This window comes from Aotus nancymaae, unplaced genomic scaffold (genome assembly GCF_030222135.1).
Source record: "Aotus nancymaae isolate 86718 unplaced genomic scaffold, 86718_ANA_hifiasm-v0.15.2.pri h1tg000348l, whole genome shotgun sequence".
In the NCBI taxonomy this organism is placed as follows: domain Eukaryota; kingdom Metazoa; phylum Chordata; class Mammalia; order Primates; family Aotidae; genus Aotus; species Aotus nancymaae.
This window is the reverse complement of record NW_026988763.1, coordinates 202076-221314: the sequence shown is the minus strand read 5'-3', so window position 1 is coordinate 221314 and position 19239 is coordinate 202076. Positions and strand designations below refer to the sequence as shown.

Here is a 19239-nt window from a genome sequence, read left to right as displayed (position 1 = left end):
ATGCCCTCCTATCCACAACACAGGGATCCGGACACCCCTAGGGATGGAGGAACACAGAACAGCCTGGGCTGAGGGAGGACTCCAGACAGATCTGCTGGTGAACCTGGGCCCTTGCAGCCTCGGGCAAGGGGGAAAAGCTGGCTCCAGGGTTTGTGTACCACGGTGCTGGCCGACCACTCACCAAAGACCTCCGAGGGGTTCAGCAGCTCCAGCAAGCGCCCCCCACGCTTGGTCTCGTAGGTGGAGAACCCTCCGTCGGGATTCCTCATGTTCAGCAGCTGAAATCACAGAGCACCCGAGAACTCACCCACACGATGAGCACACGCAGACGCCCAGGCCACAGTGGAGCTTTCTAGAGGCAACACTAGGGCTGACAACCAGTGGGGCAGGAACGGGGGCAAGAAGCCGATTTCCACGTTAACCAAGCCCTCGGGTGCCCCGAGCAGCAGCTGCAACCTCAGCCGTCAGGGCCTCCACGCGCAGCCACCTGGGAACACGCCCCTACACGTGCCCATGACTTAGAAACCAAGTGTGTGCTGCTGCCAGAAACACACGCAACAGCCAGATGTGCTGAAAGAATGTGGCACCAAAACCAACGGAAACTCCTCCTTCAGACACCCAGTGGGAAGCACCAGAGAGAAACCCGGGGGCCACACCGGCTCCCGCAAGCATCGCGCTGAGCTGGACACCAGCCCTGCTGTGCAGGGCCCTGTGCAAACAGCACAGCAAGCCCTAGGGGTCCAGCCAGAGCTCACAGTTCTCCACATGCAAACGCCGTCCAAGGACAAGCTCCTACAGCCCGGCCGGATTGTGGGGGGGTCGGGCTCGTGGGAGTGGAGGTGAGCACGCAGCTCATCTGCAGACATGAGCTGTGGACGGGACTGCTAGGACCACAGCCTTACCACGGCCACCGCATCGCAGAGCCGCTCTCGGGGGATGTGCTCGGTTACATAGGGACACTTCTCCTGCAGGAGCAGCACGGCCTTCAAGGCCTCAGCCGTGCAGTCAGCAACAATCCAGCCACAGTCCAGCGTGCTGAAGGAGAAGCCGCCCTGCAGAACACGACCCGTGACCCTAGGCTGAGGGTGTCCACACCCCAGTCCTCGGAGCCACCCCACAGCCACACACATCACTCCCCACCACAGAGCACCCAGTCAGGACGGGGGCCTATCCACCAAAGGTGTGGGTGCGGCCAGGGGCCCAAGCTGGGCACATCTAGATGGAACTCCAGCTTCCAGCACAGAGACCCTCAGGGCGGCAGCTCACACCCTCAACACCTTCAGATCTCACAACGGGACAGGACGGGGCACAGGTGTCCCCCACCCCCACTGTAAACACGCAGCAGCAGCTGTGCTCATGCCTAATTTCACAGAACAGAACGCACCTGTGGTCACAGCCCACCCCGGCTGAGGTCTCTTCCCTCTGCCTTCCCCGGACGCCCTGGCTACAGGGCGTCCTGAAGCCTATATGTGCCATGACCACCTGAACCGCTCTAAGGCACGGCCACATGTGCAAGCAAATGGTGCCCCCATGTGCCAGGCAGCTCAGCAACATGAGGCATGGGCCCCTATGCGAGGCACACCCAAAGACGCCAAGGGAAGAGTCCCGCCTTCAAAGGGAAGGACCAACCTGCTGAGGGCAGCCTCCCCGGGGGATGGGGCAGGGACGGGGCAGGGACGGGGCTGGGACGGGGCAGGGACGGGGCAGGGACGGGGCCGGCTCCCGCATACCTTGCTCATCTGGCGGTAGTACTTCTGGTAGTCGGGAGGGTTATCTGGGACCTGGGCAGCATGGAGGGCGAATGTGGAAGCAGAGAACATGTCAGCACCGGGGACATCACTGAGACAGACGGGGCAGGACTGGAGAGGCAGGACGTGCCGGCCACAGCCCCCGCTGGTGCTGCGAGGCACCAAGGGCCCAAACCGAGAGCTCACCACCCACTGCTGCTGGGAAATGTGACTGGCCAGCAAGGGCTGAAACTAGCCCAGACGGGAGGCACGTGCCTCCCCTGTGATCTCCCCACTGGCCGGGAGGCAAGGAGGTGGCCCAGGCCTCTGTGGTGTGCTCTGCCAGGGGCTCCCGCTGCCTCCTAAACAACCCCAGCTTCGTGGACCTCAGCTCCTGGGCCGTCTCTCCTGCCTTAATGAGAAGGGAAGAGGCCTGGACTGTAGTAGGGTTCAGTCAACCTCCCCAAGTCTCCATCAACCAGAGCAAGTCCTGGGTAGGAGGCAGGAGGCAGGAGCAGTCCGCTGTAGGGTCAGCCACAGCAGGACAACGCCCCTCCCCTCCCTGAGCCCCAGACGAGTGCCAGCCTTGGCCACACGGAGGCCAGGAACACCCAGAGGGCCTGCAGAAGCAACGTCCTGATGACATCTGAAGGGACATGGTGAGACGGGCTGGGGGGGAGAGGGGCAGCTGTTCCAGGCAGAAGGACACTGGCTGAGGCCGTGGCAGGGACAGTGGGAGACATGGGAGGTTAGGGCGCATGTATGGGATGACTGTGGCTGCAGACTGGGGTGTAGGCGTGTGTGAGACACTGAGGTCAAACTAGGGGCTGGGGCACCGTCTGTGGGCAGCTGATCTAGCAGGATGGACAGGGGTTTTCGCTGCAAACAGTCTCAGGAGGGAACGTCCACAGGCTGGCATCACCTCTGTGGGCAGAAGGTGCTTCAGAGACCCAGAGGTGGAGTCTAGGCTGCGCAGCTCAGGGTAAATGGCCCCTACCTGTGCCTGGCTCCTGCACACCATGGCTCCAACGGGAGCAGGATGCAGAACTGCCAGCACCCCCAGCACCCCAGGCACCCCGCAAGCCTCACAGAGCTGCTCCGGGTGAGGCCAGCCCAAGGACGGGTGGATGGAACAGGGGTGGGGAGGGGCAACCTGAGAAACCAGCGCAGGGAACGGGGCAGGGTGGAGGTGAGGCGGGCACTTCTGCCTGTAGGAGATCCCAGCCCTGATCCCCCTCTTCAGCCCCCTCAGGGCCCCAGGCACAGGCCTCACCTGCGAGAGCCGCAGAAACTCATGTGCCTTCTGCAGGCAGGACGAAAACTCGGGCCTGTGGTGTCCACCCGCCTGGAAGAGACAGCAGGACAGAGAGGCTGAGCCGCCCTTGCACGGCCACCATGGCTGAGTGGGTCCCCGATGGTCCTGGCCACATCCTGCCCCGACTGGGAACCAGAATGAAACTGGCAGATATCTCCAGAGAGTGCCAGGGTTTCTTGCTGCACTTACCTTTAAAGACAAAAAATCAAAGGTCCATGAGATATGACAAGACGGAAGGGAGCAGAAGAGACCATCTATGGGTGCCAGCACCCCACCTGCCCAGTGAGCGTCTATGCCCAGAGGATCTCCAGCACCTCGGCGTGGGCAGGTCCTTTGAATGGCCCAGCCCTCAGGGCACTCCAGAAACACCTTCAGAATCCCACCAACCTCATTCCCACCAGCATAAAAATCCACTGTTGTTTCTCTGCAGTATTGGCTGGAGAATGCCCATAATGAGCAGTTCCAGTTCCAAGAGGCTGGAGTCCCCCTCCTGCCCACGCTGAGAAACAGCCTTCACCAGGCTCCCCTGCGCACACGGCCTCCAGCTCCTGCCCTCCCAAAGCCTCTGACCCAGCCCAACACCCAGGGTTGCTGGGCAAGGCCGCCCCATCCACAGCACCACCATCTCAAACCAGAGGCCAGAGCCCAGGTCACTGGAAACTTCAAGGAGCCACAAGTGTGTGGCCAGCAGTGCTGCCCTCAGGTGGACGCGAGGGCTCATGTGCACAGGAAGGAAGGTCAGCTGAGGCTGAGAAAAGAGAATGAGCCACGAACCTCTAGCAGAGCTTGGATGGCGAAGGCAGTGTCCCAGATCTGTGAGCCGTTGGTACCCTACACACAAAAGACGGGCGTTACAGCAGCAGCAGCCTCCCCCACTCCCACCTACGGCCTCCAGGAGCTGACAGGCCCGAGGGCTGGGTGCGGGGGCTCCTATCCAGCCAACACTCAACCTCAGGCTCTGAGCCCTGTGCACCCCTCATGGCTGACAAGGGCCTCAGAGAAGGCTGAGTCCTGCAGGCAGACATGGATCAGGGAACCCCACCTTTCTTCATGGGCCACCAGGCAGGACAGTGTCCCTCTCAGGACACCTGTAGGACTGGACAATCCCCCAGAGGCTCAAGCACCCACACACAGAGCATCCAGCTGCCCTCGCCCAGTCAGAGCAGTGCACCTCAGTCATGGTGATGCCTGGAAATGACCCCATTTCTAAGTATACCTGAGGTGATGGAAACTCTGCACAAGGCTGGGAAGGCCCTACCTCAAATGTCACCCCGGACCTGGACTCCCAGATACATACGCTGGTCTCAATTCAAAGGGCCGGTGACCAAACCCCAGTGAGACAGAGCTGGACACTGACCGCAACAGACATGGGGATGGTGGCAGGGGGCGGCAGGGGGCAGAGGCATCCAGACGTCATGCACTGGAGGAACGAGCCAGCGACCACCAGAAAAGCACTCTCGCCAAAGAAACACAACGGGATAAAGCCTCAGTGCATGACCAGTTCACAAAAACTCAGAGAACAGAGGGAGCAACCGGTCAGATCCGGAACGTGAAGCCCTTCAGGGAGGAGAAAAGAGGCCACGGGAGACTGCTGTGGACGAACAGGAGCTCAGATACCAACACGCGAAGGCCCGTGTGGGCCTGGCCTGAACCCTGACTCACACGCACCAACGGCAACGTGAGGACTACACCCGGGAACCGTTGTGAAGTTTGCTGGGTGTGACAACCACAGAGCAACTCTGTAAAAACACAGAGGCCCTCATTAGCCCGAGGTGCACTGAAGAGAGGGCGCAGCGGGGGGCTGGTCAGGGAGGGGCAGGGAGGCCAGGGCCTGCTCTGGGGCCGTTACTCATGTAACTCATCCACTTTGCATGTGTTTAGAAAACCATTTCACAAAACATGGACCGTGTCCAGGGAGCCTCGGGGGAGCTCAAGGCCAGCTGGGTGAAAGCCCATGGCTGGGGAAACCTGGCATCAAGAGTAGCCCTGGGGCGGGCAGTGCTGGGCCCCTGTGTGTCCATCACAAACATGACACCCCGGACACCTCTGGAGACTCCACATTTCCACACTGAACCAGGTGGGGGACAGAAGACAGACCCGCAGGGCATAACCCTCACCAGACCACAACACACAGGGCAACACTGTCTGGGCTTCTGACACACCCACTGTGATAATGCACAAAGGGGCACAGGCTCAGCCCAGCTGGACAGAACTGGGGTCTACAGGGCCCCCAGAGCCAGGACAGGACCAGGGTCAGCCAGGACCCCGCCCTCAACACTGCCCTGCTGCCCCCAGGGCCACACCCAGGACAGCACCATCTACAAAATCTAGACGCTGAGCGGGACGGCGTAGAGAAGGACCCGCAGTACACGGCATAGACAGTGCAGGCAGGGAGCCCACGGTTCCTGTGCAGCGGGCTGTTCTCCTCCCACCTCGATGACCAACCCGCTCCGTAGAGCAATGACCTGGAGACCACCACAACCTCCACCCGGAGCAGGCCACACCCAGGCGGATGCTTCCGACGTCACAGACCGTATAGCAGAACACAGCGCTGGCCCTTCCTAACGCAGCTCTCGGCTACTCTAGCCCACAGACTTCTGGGAAATCTGAGACACCTCGGGCCTCCTCCACAGTGGTGGCAGACGCACAACCCCTGGAGGGCAAGGACACGGTCAGGCATCCGTGCCTGGAAACAATTGTATCTTCTAAAAGCTCAGGGAAGGATCCAGAAAGAAACCGACTATCGCCACGTGGCCAAGTGTCCAGCACACCCGCCTGCTCCTCCTCTCCCTGGACGTGGCGATGGCTGCCTGCCTCCCTCCCTCGTGCTTGGTGCCCCTCATGACTGGGTTCCAGCCCACTCAGGGCAAGTTCCCAGGCAGCTCCCAGGCCCAGCCACACGCCACCACGGCCCTCCAGGCTCCTGTCCTGTGCACCCACAACCTTAAGAAGGAGCCTCTTAAGAGTGTCGCTGGGCGCAATGGCTCACGCCTGTAATGCCAGCACTTTGGGAGACTAAGGCAGGCGTATCACCTGAGGTCAGGAGTTCGAGACCAGCCTGGCCAACATGGTGAAACCCTTGTCTCTACTAAAATACAAAAATTAGCCGGGCGTGGTGCTGCATGCCTGTAATCCCAGCTACTAGGGAAGCTAAGGCAGGAGAATCACCTGAACCTGGGAGGTGGAGGTTGCAGTGAGCCGAGATTGAGCCACTGCACTCCAGCCTGGGCAATAGAGCGAGACTCCATCTCAACAACAGCAGCAAAAAGAGTGCATGGAGGAGAGGCCCCCACTAACCAGAGCCGCCTCCTGCCACGGTAACAAGAGGAGAGCGTCTGCAGCTCCGGGTCTGTCGTTACACGGGTGGGCCTACTCGGACCATCAGGGCAAAGAGCAAACAGGACAGCTGCAGACAGACACTCGAGAACTGTGGGCACCCACACAGGGACCGACGGCACCCACGGGGACACAGCCAGAGGCCTCGACTGACTCAGCGTCCGGTCACACGCTGCCGGGACTTGGTCCAGGAGGAGTTATTTCTGCATCTTAATGAACCCAGAAGGAAAAGTAATGAAGGGTAGAAATGACTGCAAAGGAATCCGGCAGCCGCAGTCCTGCAGCCCTTACCTGCATTTTCATGCCGTCAAGGCCCATCCTGTGAGGACAAAAATGCCCAAGTCAGGCACGAGGAGAAAGCTGGAAGCCCAGCCGGCTACCCAGACCCTGCACTCAGGGAGGTCCCAGGGAGGGCATCTGTCCCCTCCCCCAAGGCCTGGCACTGGCCTGGATGCCGCCCCAGCTGGGCTGCTAGACTCCTGGGCGTGAGGCCCACACGCTAGAGAAGACAGGACACACTCACCCAGGAAGGGCGCACCCAAGCCAAAGGGCGGCAGGAGGCTCCCCAACCCCCGACCCCCGACCCCAGGCCGCCTCAGCCCTGCTGCCTGTGTTCGGTGCTGTGGGACCAACCAGGGCTTCCCACCATGGGACCGTGCTGTGCCATCCATGACAGGGGCCCACCTTCAGGGCATACTCCATGGCTGACAAGCTCCCCTTGTCCACAGGCCTTCCTGACGCCAACCTGCATCTGCCCTGCTGCCCACCACGCCCCTCCTCACTCTACCTTCTAGGACCACCCCACTCTTCGACTGGGTGGCAAATCTTCCAAGTCAAAGACAACCCTCGGTGGCTTCTACAACCCTCGGTGACACTACTGGTCCCTGGTGGCGTTCCCTGGTGGTGTTCCTTAGCAGTGTTCCCTGGCGGTGTTCCCTGGCGGTGTTCCCTGGTGGTGTTCCTTGTTGGTGTTCCCTGGCGGTGTTCCTTGTTGGTGTTCCCTGGTGGTGTTCCTTAGCAGTGTTCCCTGGTGGTGGGTGCTCCCTGGTGGTGTTCCCTGGTGGTGGGTGCTCCCTGGTGGTGTTCCCTGGTGGTGTTCCTTAGCGGTGTTCCCTGGCGGTGTTCCCAGATGGCACTGTGGTGGCCCCCTCACTGGGATACGGCCAAGGCTCAGATCCAGCCTTCGTATGGCTGCACTGAGAGGCCTCACCAGCACATCCCAGCCACACTCACCAGAGATAGTCCAGGATTCTGGAGACGTGCTCCTGGAAGGCAGGGGAGGTGGGCCCGTCCACATACCAGCGCACAAGCATGTTGATGGTTTTCGAGATCTGCCGGAGACACGCCCCTGTCAGGGCTCTGATCCAGACCCACAGCAGCCCCCAGGGACAGGGTCCCATGCAGCTCACTCAGGGCCAGGAAAGGGGCCTTCTGCTCTAACGGGCGGGACCGAGCGAGGATGGACAACAACTGTGTACCCAGGACCCGACTCAGACACAGGCAGTGTCAGCTAAGGCCATGGCCTGGCTTAGGATGAGGAGGGACCGCACTCCATCAGTGAGAAGTGAAGGGTTCCAGGAGAAGCCACAGGGGTCAGCCCACAACCAGAGGGGCATGGGCTGTCAGGCGCCTTAGAAACAACACAGGGGACAGAGGCAGGGCCCGAGGGGTCCAGGAAGAGGTGTGGACATGGGACTGCAGTAGCAGGAAATGTCTGCTCCCCTCCTTCCTCAGAGCAGACTGTTCCAGAGGCCCCAACTTCTTATTTATGGATCTTACAAGTCAAGATCCAATTGCAAGCATGTTTCTAACGTGCTTAGTACAGATGTGCTCTATATGGGATTGAACCGAAACCCACACAGAACCACGTCACTGCTGACCGGAAAACAGAGGACCTGCTGCAAGGTCAGTCGGGATTTGTGATTCACTGAGGTGGCATCAGGCCCAGAAAACCCGAGATGCGGCATCAGGGTGGGACTCGGTGGCCCAGTGCCACCGGGGTACATCCAGAGAATGCCAAGGCCAACCCACTACACCACAGCAGCTACGGCACAGCCCAGGGGCTGCTGACTCTGTCAGGAGGCGGCCCTGCGCCAGCACAGCCCGGGGACTGCACCCTCCAAGGTCACTGAACTAGCCCATACCTGGCCCCCCGCGGGCCCCACAGAAGAGAGAGGTCCGAGTCCCTGGTTAGGCAGGAGGAATCAGGAGTGGAACCCGAGGACCCTGCTACTCCCACCCACCCTGGGCGTCTCTAAACCCCCTGGGAGAAGGACAAATAATCAACTATTTGGGGAGGGGAATTCGGAAGGAACCAAGTGAGAAAAAACGCCCCTCCCAGCTGGCCAGAAAGATCTCAGGAAGGGCCTCCAGGAGAGGACCAGGCACCCCCCAGGACAAGAGCAACTGGAGAACAGGAGGGAGGGTCGAGTGTGGGGGGGCGGCTTCGCTGAGCTGGGCGTGCAGGGAACCAGGACAGAAGTCCTCAAACGCCTGTGGGATCTGAGGGCCACCTCCCAGATGGCGGTGCACTAGGCTCCAGGAGACCCTACTCCCAGCTCATGGACTTTACTCTGGACCCCAACCCCCAGCGGCTGCAGCCGGAGGCCGGCGGAGGCACTGACCGGGCCGATGCTGATGCTCTTGGTGAATCGGTCGTCAGCCGCGATGTGTTCATACAGCTGCTGCACGGCCTGCTCCCGCAGGCGGACACTGTGGTGGCTCTCGTACAGGTTGAGGAACGCTGCAGGGGACGGGGGTCAGTGGACGCCAGGCACCAGGACCCTGGCCTCCGCCTGGAGCCCCGCGCACCTGGACCTGCCCTTCCCCAGGGTTCCCCTTCCCCACCGCCAGACTTGGTTGCTGAGCTCCTCCTTCCCTGCCCAGGAGGGGCGCCCCACACCTCCTACACACACCCTTGCTCGGAATGAGCTCCTGAGACTGGAAGTCAGCCCTGCCGGTTCGGTGGAAGGGCCCGCCTCCTGGGGCCTGGCACAAAGATGGCCCAGTGCCACTGGCAGAGGATGAGTTCATGAATGAGTGGGACAGCCCGACCACAGGCTGCCCTGCCAGCCCCTCAGGAGGCACTCACCATATACCACGTGGAGCAGCCAGCTGTGCGGTGTATACAGCTCATCTGGGGCCACGTTGTTCCTCTGCCCCTTCGCCAGTTGATGCTGGCGAAGTCCTCCACATAGAGCTCCTGGTGGGGGCAGCTGGCTAGCCTGGCTCAAACCGGGAGGGGCAGTCTCCCACCACCCACCCTCAGGGCCCTGGACCAGCCCCTTCCTGGGTGTGTGTCGGGGGGCCCTCCAGCAACTGACCCTGAAGGTACATGAAGGCCTGGCCATTGTGGCTATGTGCGGACCACTCTGTGGAGTTCCCCAACTCCATGAGCCCCAGGCCTACCCAGAAGCTCATTTCCTCCCTCTGCCCCTCCTCCTTCCCCAGGGCAGGCCTGATAGACATCCTGCACCTCAAACCCCGCCTCAGGGCCTGCTTCCTGAGGACACAGTGCACATCTGCCTCCTGCATCTCTTGAGTCCTGGATGTCCCCCTAAGAACCCCGGGCAACGGCTGCTGCCTGTCCCATAGCACGAGTCCCCTCTGGGCAGAGCTTGGAGGAAGGTGGAGGCCCACTGTGCTCACAGGGCTCTCGGTTCCACAGGGCCCCCAGGTGAGCGGACAGGTGTGGTGAGATTCCAGGAGCCCCAGGCCCTATGGGTCCCAGCCCCAGAAGCCTTCGCTTTGTTCCCTGATGAGGTCCTACCTGGCGGAGGCTCTGGATGAGCGGGTCCTCCGTGGCACTCAGCCGAACAGCGTAGCAGTAGCTCATGGGCAGGTAGACCTGCCGGCAGTGGCACCACAGTGTGGAGGGGTGTGCCGGTGCCCAGTCAGGAAACAGCCTGGGGCAACAGCAGGAGTCAGTGGGAGACCCGCAAGACTGAAGCCTGCCACTCCGCCAGGATCCACACCTTGGGCCCTTCCAAGCACGGACACAGGTGGGTGGCTGTTCCCCACCGCATCAGTGCACCTGCGGCATTTCTCAACCGTGCTGCTGAGGGGGACAGTCGAGCCATCGGTGCACTCCCCAAGGAGCTGCACCTCCTGGTTCAGTTAGCATTTTGTACCCTACAGCCAGGTGAGGGAGCTCCTAAATGCTTAGGATTGTCTGTGGGTTTCTTAGCTGCAACAAACATACCTTGGTAACGTAAAACATCAACAAGGGGAATATGGGGTGAGGGCCCCAGCGAATACTCTTGGCTCTCTTTGCAACTTTTCCAGAAATTGGAAACTATTCCAAAATTTAAAGTTTACTTTTAGGCTAGGCAATCCTAGCACTTTGAGAGGCTGAGGTGGGCGGATCACGAGATCAAGAGATCAAGACCATCCTGGCCAACATCGTGAAACCCTGTCTCCAATAAAAATACAAAAATTAGCTGGGCACGATGGCGCATGGCTGTAGTCTGAGCTACTTGGGAGGCTGAGGCAGGAGAATCACTTGAACCCAGGAGCCAGAGGTTGCAGTGACCTGAGATCATGCCACTGCACTCCAGCCTGAGTGACAGAGCGAGACTCTGTCACAAAAAAAAAAAAAAAAAAAAAAAGACACTAGATAGTAAGAAATTAATGTTGGCTTTGCTGGGTATTTAAAAGCATTCGGTTCTGTTTAGAAAAACAAACACTGATCTTTTAAAGGCAAGCACACTGGGTCCGCAGGTGAGGTGTGACGCTGGGACACGTTTCACATTCCACAGCAAAGGAGACAAGGTCAGCAACAGCAGCACGGGACGCCCCTGCGCAGGCTGCAGGAGGGACAGCTCCTTCTACTTCTACAGATGCTCAGTTTCCCACAAGATGCAAGCCACCCCACCCTGCCTGTAGCCTGACTCAGGGTACCCCCATCCACAGCACAGCCGCCTTCCTGCCAAGCTGGGAACCCCCTTTCTGTATCCCTGTAGGACTCAGCTCGATCAAGGACCCTGCCGGGAGCCTAACTGCACCCACCCACAGAACCACCACCCCTCTCTGTCTAACAGCCTGCACCTGACCACTGTCCCTGTCACTCTACTCTTCAGGGAAGCAGCAGCCACCCGACGACCAAGCCAACAGCAGGCATACCACATCTCTGGGAACAGGGTATTGAGGCCTTCCCAGCTGTAAACATTCAGGACAGCCAGCCAGAACTTCCCCCAGGAGGGGATGGCCACAGCACCACCTGAGAGGAAAGAGAATAGGCCCGTGTCATCTGCTTCTTGTCAGCAGAGCCCACGCTGTCTGTAGCTGGGAAGCTTCGCCCTCCAGGAGTCAAGCGTGCCCCTCTCCATGAGCCAAGGGCAGCCTCATGCGATCTTGCAAGCCCATGTGAGAAGCAGGTTCCAGAGTGCTCAGAAATGCCCTGGACGCACGGCCCCTAGGTGAAACCAGTGGCTTTCCTGGGAGTGTTTCCAGCCCCAGGAGAGGTGTTTCCAACCCCTGGCCCCAGGAAGGAGCACATGAAGACAGCCACCTGGAAGGTCCAGGGACACCTCAGTGCTCAGGCGAGCGAGGGGCCCAGGTGCACACGTGCCTGGAGAAGGCGATGAGCGGCAGTCAGAGCACGCACTCAGCCTCGCACTCTGAGCCAAGCCTGAGCTGCCCCAGTCTGTCATGTCCACTTGGCAGACTGGTCCTGCACGGGAACAATGACAAGCCCCAGACTCCAGAGCAGCTCCGGCACACTGGCCCCACGTGCCAGAGCCACTTCCAGCAGCACTCAGTTCCGGCACAGCCATGCTGTCTAAACATACTGCTGAGGAGTCCCTGCTCCAAACCCCAAAGGGTATGCAAAAGCCAGCAACACCCACGAAGCTGCTGAAGTGCAGCCTGAGCACATTCCTCCACCAGGCAGGCGCCAGGACTGTGGCGGGGAACCAGTCAGCAGCCTTGGGAACACAGCATCGAAGACACCAAAGGCTGACAGTGAACTGATGACAAGAGTGACAAGCTCATGAAGGAAGGAGGCAGGGTCTCATGGGAATGCATTACAGGACACTCCACCTGGCACGGCAGGTCAGGAAGGGGCCCTCGAAGAAGTAACACTGCAACTGTGAGCCACCGGGGTGGGAGTGGAAGGTAAGAGGCTCCAGTGCATGGTGAGCCCTGGTGTAGTAAGGACCTTTGAGGAGCTCACAGGTCACCCCTGTGCATGCAGCAGAGAGCAGGCAGGCATGATGGGCTACGGAAGGTCTGGGAAAGGCCGGGGGCAAAAACCAGGCCAGGCTCTGCAGAGCCACAACATGAGCTAGACTTTCTTGGAGCAGCAGGAGCCATGGATTCCCTCGGCTGAAATCACCGTCAGGGCCGACAGGCAAGAGGAGAGGTAGCCAGGCCAGGCTTGACAGGTGCAAGCTGCACGGCTGCCCCCGCCTGCAGCCAGGCTGCCCCCAGAAGGTGGCTTCTGTGTTCTTCCTCAAGCAACATATTAATGTGTTTCGTTTAAGTCTTGGTCAATTCAGGAAACAAATAATTACCTGGTTGTCTTAATTTGCTTTGCTTTTTTTTTTTTTTTTTTAAGAGACACGGTCTCACTCTGCCACCCAGGCTGGAGTGCAGTGGTACAATCAGCTCACTGCAACCCAGAACTCCTGGGCTCAAGTGATCCTCCTGCCTTATTAGCCTACAAGTAGCTGGGACCACAGGTGCATACCATCACACCTGGCTAATATTTTATTGTTTTTGTAAAGACAGGGTCTCACTATGTTGCCCAGGCTGGCCTCAAACTCCTAGGCTCACCTTAGTCTCCCAAAGTGCTGGAATTACAGGCATGAGCCACTGTACCTGGCTCTCAATTTGCTTTTTAAGAAATTATGCATCAGTTAAACAGTTTCTGCCTATTTCTGCTTTGACAAATTCCCTGTTGATGTGTTTTGCCCACTGTTTCATCTGGAGGTGCACCTTTCTATATCTCGTTTGTGAGAGCTCGTTATAGAGCTGACATGATCCCTTGACCCAGCACGTGCTGCACGGGGCATACCTTTCTTGTGAAGAAGGTTCCGGGCGCGTACCACGTCAGGATCATCAGGCCCAACACCCAGAATTCTGAGACAGACATAGTTGAGTGCAGTCCCAAACACAGTGGACTTATCCTCAATGTGCCTACGGGAGCAGAGCACAGGTGGGAAACTGGTATCTGTCCTTACTTCTAAGAAATAAAGCAAAACTTTCTGGAGTTTCCTCAGCAAACTAAAAATGCCAACATCCCTTACCCTGACATAACACGCCAACACAGGAGACACCTGAGCGGCCGCTCTCCAGTTCATGCACCTCCCACGCCACCCGAGCCCCGCTCCATCCACCTAGCCCGCCTGCTCGACACCTTCCCGAGGGCGGTCCACTCTGGGCTACGGCTCTGCTCCCAGTGTGTGCCACGCTGCAGGAAAGCTGTCCAGCTGCCTCCACCTGCTGCCAGCCCAGAGTCCGTGTGGGGAAGCCCTGCAAGAGCTGAGGCAAGAGTCTGAGGCCTCAGTCAGTTTTCATATAAATACTGAATTAGAAAAGAATTAGAGATATAGTTACATAGTTATTCCTATATATAATCATAATCACATAACTATTTACATGTAATCATAAATATATACATATATACAATCATATCATCTCTAATTTTACTAGTAAGTCTCAGGTCATGAAGTAGTCCTTCTCTCCAGGTGTGAAGACAAGAAACTGTGGAAATAAAGACACAAGACACAGAGATAGAGAAAAGAGAGTTTGGGCCAGGGGTCCACCACTACCAAATCTTGGAGACCAGCGGTGCACCCGAGGGCCTGGACACTCTGACTTTTACTGAGTACTAAGCAGGAAGCAGGGTAGAAAGGCTGAGGCAACGGTGGTCAGTGACAGGGTCAGGTAAGTCACATGTCTTGGAGACAGGGGCTCAGGATTTTCAAGAAGCCGAGGCGAGGAGAAAACCTAAGGCGTCAGCACTTTTTTCACACTTGTCAAGAATATCAAGGACATTAAAATTTATTTTACTATTACTAATTCTTATCTGAGAAGAAAGAGAAGAACCAGGTGCTGACGCAGAACGTGAAAGTAGACATGGAACGTGACCGCTGAGGCACAGCGTCACACAGAGACAATTAAGTCCCCCGGATGTCTGCAGGCCTCCCTGACAGCCGCCAGGCCTACCACAAGAGCTTGGAGAAGTGGAGTTTTCTCCTCACTCCCCCGAGGAAGGCGACGTCTCAGTCATCTTGGACGTCTCCGTCCCTAGCTGGCTAAACAGCAGGCACTTTCCCAGCGCTGGCACTGCCGCACGGCCGAGGCATCCTCCAGCAGCCCTTATGCGGGCGTGACAGAGGGCTTAGAGTATCTACCTTAGGGTCACCTCTTTCCCAACACCACTTCGGTTCCATACTTCTTGACCTGAGACTTATTAGTGAGATTAAAGATTACACGATTGTCTATACGTATATTTATGATTAATGTGAATAGCTATGGGATTCTTTATGACCATATATAGGAATAACTATGACGCCAAGGCCCCACCTGCACAGCCTCAGCCCACTCCCGTCCTGCTAGGCTCTCCCCAACCGACCCCAGGCCCATAGCTGCCATCCTCCTACCCCCCTGGCAGCTGCCTGGAAACCCAAGCATCTCCCACATGAGAACGCACACGTGCGTGTGCAGTGACACCGGGGCAGGCACACTCACAGGCCCCAGCCGCCGTCGGGTAGCTGCACTGACCGCAGATACCGCGCAATCTCTTCTCTGTATCCGGCTGGCAGAGGGATGCATGCCACGTGGCAAGTGATCAGGAGGCCTGTGTGGCAGGAGAGATGTTCCTCGCTTTGGGGAGGTGGGCATCGCTGCTAAGACCAGGCCCCTTTCCTCCTGAGTACCCCACTCCAACAGGGAGCTACCTACTTCCCATAAAAACACCCCTGGAAAGGCAATTCCTCCCAGGCCAACAGGCACTTTGGGCACAGGGCCAGAGAAGACGTCAGCCACAGCACAGGCGATGCTCCCTGCCTAGGGCCTGCAGAGCCCACTCAGCCACGCCTGGCTCGCATGACCCTCTGGGTCAGAGAAACACCAAACACTGCACAGCACCTCAGGAAGGCCTCCCCCAAGTGCCCCGAAGGTCCAAAAGGAACCAGCACTTTAGATCAGTGGACCCTCCATGAGGGGAGAGTGTTGGTCTTGCTTTAACATCTGCTGGGAAAAAAATACAAAACTGCTCACCCTTGGATGGGGTAATACCTACTTGCTTATTCATATTTTTCTGTTTCATAGATTTTTTATAAGCATATGCCGCTTTGCAAATGTCAGTGGGGAGGGAGCGACAATAAATATTATCTACTAAGAACCTCCGTCCCCAGCCTGGTCCTCTCAGGCACGGTGCTCACAGGCCACCCTCCACCTCCACTCCCCATGCTTGGTTCCATCAGCCATGCGCCCCCAGAGCCTGGCATGGGGCAGGTCTCAGGGCAGACCCCAGCCACATGTGCCATGGAATGAATGCCTGACTCTGGCTTAGAGCATCAGAAGCCCTAGTGGACAAAGCATACAGACATGCCCTGGAAGGAGAGATGGGCTGAGAAACACTGCACGGGTTCACATAAAATGAGCTATCCCAAAACACGCCCGTCTCTTCCTATCAGTTATGATGCTGTTAGGACAGGGAAATGTGCAGACAGGAGCAGAGCCGGTCTGCAGAGCCAGCATCTTCCTGATCTTACAGGCAAGGAAACTGAGGCACAGCCAGTAAATGGTGGGGCTAGGTCAGACCCCTTTCAGTGCTCACCACAGTGCTGCCAGTGCCACACAGGCACACTCGACGGGAGCTGTCTACACAGGATCGTGGACTCCAGGAGCATTTTCCAAAGTCCAGAAAGAAGGAAGAAAAGACCCAACTCACAGCCAGCCCACAGGAAGGGTCCCAGCAAGCTCAGCCCAGAGCCAAAGCAGCAAGAACAAAACAACACTGTAACCCCACTGACCAAACACCACAGCGTGCCTGACACTGCACATAACCAAACCTGATTCCAATCCAGTCACAGATGAGGCTACAGAGGCAAAGTGAGGCTGACTCATCTCCTGACCAACTCTATGTCATCGTCTTACCATGAGCCAAGGGAAGAAAGAGCACCTCAACTTCCCCTAACGACAGGCCCTCAAATCCCAGGACAGAAAAACTCAGTGCTGTACAGTCCAGGTGGCAGCAGGGCTGGGAGTCAAAGCAGAGATGGAATCCCAGTGCTCGTCTTGCTAGTCTGGTGGCCTGGAATAAATATGCCTCGGTTTCCTAATGGATCCCATTAGGCTTATTCTAAGGACTAAAAGAAGAGCAGGCCTTGAGGAGGGCTTGGACTGCAGTAAACACCATGGAACCATTTTTAACATTAAAGGCCAACTCTTCCCAAACTAACACGTAAGCCCGATGCAACTTCATTCAAAGTCCCAACAGGTTTTATTCTGGGACAGAATCAGGATAAAGGCAATTTGGATGAGTAAATGGATAGACACAGCTAAGAGATGTTTTAAAAAGAAAGGCGACGAAGGTATATAAGAACTTTAAATCGACAGCGTGGTAAAAGAAAACGACGTATCAATGAGCTATCACGGAAAGAAACCCTACTTATGTAGGAACTCACGTCAGTGAAACAATGTGATCACAAGTCCTAGGGAAAAGGTCCTATTGCGTAGGGAATTTCCCATTTTACAAGGCTGAGGATTTCTGTGAAGAAACACTCCCAGGATGCAAAATAGTCTCGTGTAGCCAAAGCAGTTCAGTACCCAGGCAGTCCAACTGCTATCCCCCTCCTACTCACTGGCCTGAACCTGAAGCTCCCCTGCATGAGCTCCCCTGCAATAGCTCAAGATAAGTTCACAGCAGTTATCAGCTTCCCACCCACCACTCGGCCCACCTACAGCCCCTTGGCATAGGCTGGGCCTTCCACCTGGAATGCCCATCCCACTCTGTGCTGAGACTTCAAAGCCCACCTTCCTCCTCCCTCAAGGCAACAGACCCCTAGAGAACCACTTGCTTCCCTTATCAGAGGGCCTGTCATCCTACATGGCCAAGGCTAGCTGATCCCCTAGCACCGACAGCAGGTGGACTTTGACACGGGGCAGAGTTTGCTAGTCCTTTCCTATGTAAGCTCCCGGATTTTCACCTCTTCATCAAAACCCTAGACCAGGCTGGGCCAGGATCCCAAGGATGACCCAGGGTGGCCGCACCCTCAGGCTGGGGCAGCACACTCCTACCTGGCAGGAGGAAAAGTGGGCCACCGTAATCACCCGTCCAGTGCCCATCCTCAGCCTGCAGCCCCATGTAAAACGTCATCCCGTTCAGAGCCCCCTCGCAGGCGGTGTGGGCTTTGGGCAAGTCCTTAAAGTAATTCTTCTGTAAAGAGACCAAAAAAAAAAAAAAAAAGAGAGAGAGAGAGAGAGCGAGCTGAGGGTCCTGCTGCCCGGCCAGAGGAGCCCTCCTCACACACAGCCCAAGTCAAAATAGTGAATCTAAATTACTGCAAAAGTTTCAGCTGTTTCCATCAAAAGTATGAAACTCTGATGCGCGTATCACATCTCAGCAAAGTAAAAGGACAGTTCCACATTTTCATTGCTTTACTTTCCAGTCACGGATTCTTCACAACTTCTCCAAGATGTCTGTATAAACCAGGCACCAAAGGGTGGGGCGGGGCACGGATGCCCCCTGGGTCCTGGACTCGAGCCTCTCAGAAAGGGCCCAAAGGATGGCACAGCCTCTCCCACGGCGGCCAGGGCTTGGCGGAGACCAGCCAAATCTCTTACAACGCACGCAACTAAGACACTGGGTCCAAAAACTTTTTGTGCATAAAAACAAAATTACGGCCGGGCGCGGTGGCTCACGCCTGTAATCCAAGCACTTTGGAGGCCAAAGCGGGCGGATCACCTGAGGTCGGGAGTTCAAGACTGGCCTGACCAACATGGTGAAACCCCGTCTTCAAAAAAAAAAAAAAAAGTTACAAGTGTCTTTGTAAGTCAGAAATTATCTCAAAATAAGATGCTAAAAAACAACATCAGGAGTGTCCTGTGCGTGACATGGAGACGAAGGGGCCGCGCTCGCAGCTCTCCCGGGCGCTCGCAGCACCCACCCTTCCGAGAGAAACCAGCTCCTCGCGGCTCCCCGCTCAGCGCCCCGCGGGGTCCCAGCGCTCGCGGACGCCACTTACGGTGTCCAGCCCCAGGGCGTGGGCCTCCAGGCCGGTCTGCCCGCGGCCGGCGCGCTCGTCCTGCAGGTAGGTCCACGTCTGCCGGCCCATCTCGCAGCTGAGCCGCCAGCGCCCGAGGTCAGTGGCGGGCTCGGTCTTGTAGGGGCCCCCTCGGCGCCGCAGACACCTGAGGGCCACCGGCCATCAGCGACCCCGGCCCCGCCCCCCCGGCCGCTGGCCCACTGCCCGCGGCGCGCTCTCCTCAGCACCCAGGACCACCCCGCATTCGCCAGGGGCCCGGGGCGCGGGGACTCACGTGCCGCCCGCCGTCGCCGCGGCCGAGCTCTACGCCGCACGCCGCACGCCGCCCGCTCCCGGACAGGCCGCCCGGCCCCGCCTCCCTCACGCGCACTACGCAGGCGCCGGCCTCGGCCGACGCTCAGGCCCAGGTGGGCCGATGCCCGCGCAACCAATCAGAGCCCCGCGAGCGTGCGCCCGGGGTGTGCCAGGCGACCACAGTGGCTGAGCGCGCGGCGCCCCACGCGGAGTGGGGCGGGGCATGAGGGGCAGGGCTAGTGGGTGGGGCGGTGGGGGCGGGGTGGTGGGTGGAGCCGACGGGGCGGGGGGAGGTGGGTGGGGCCCTGTTGGCGGGGACTGAGGGGCGGGGCTGGCGGGTGGAGCCGAC

General features: G+C 58.2%; 1 pseudogene; it reads right to left on the bottom strand.

Moving 5' to 3' along the window:
- The window catches only part of LOC135273194 (lanosterol synthase-like), a 35634-nt pseudogene extending 16954 nt beyond the window's left edge, over positions 1–18680 (bottom strand).
- Positions 18681–19239: the final 559 nt, after the last annotated feature.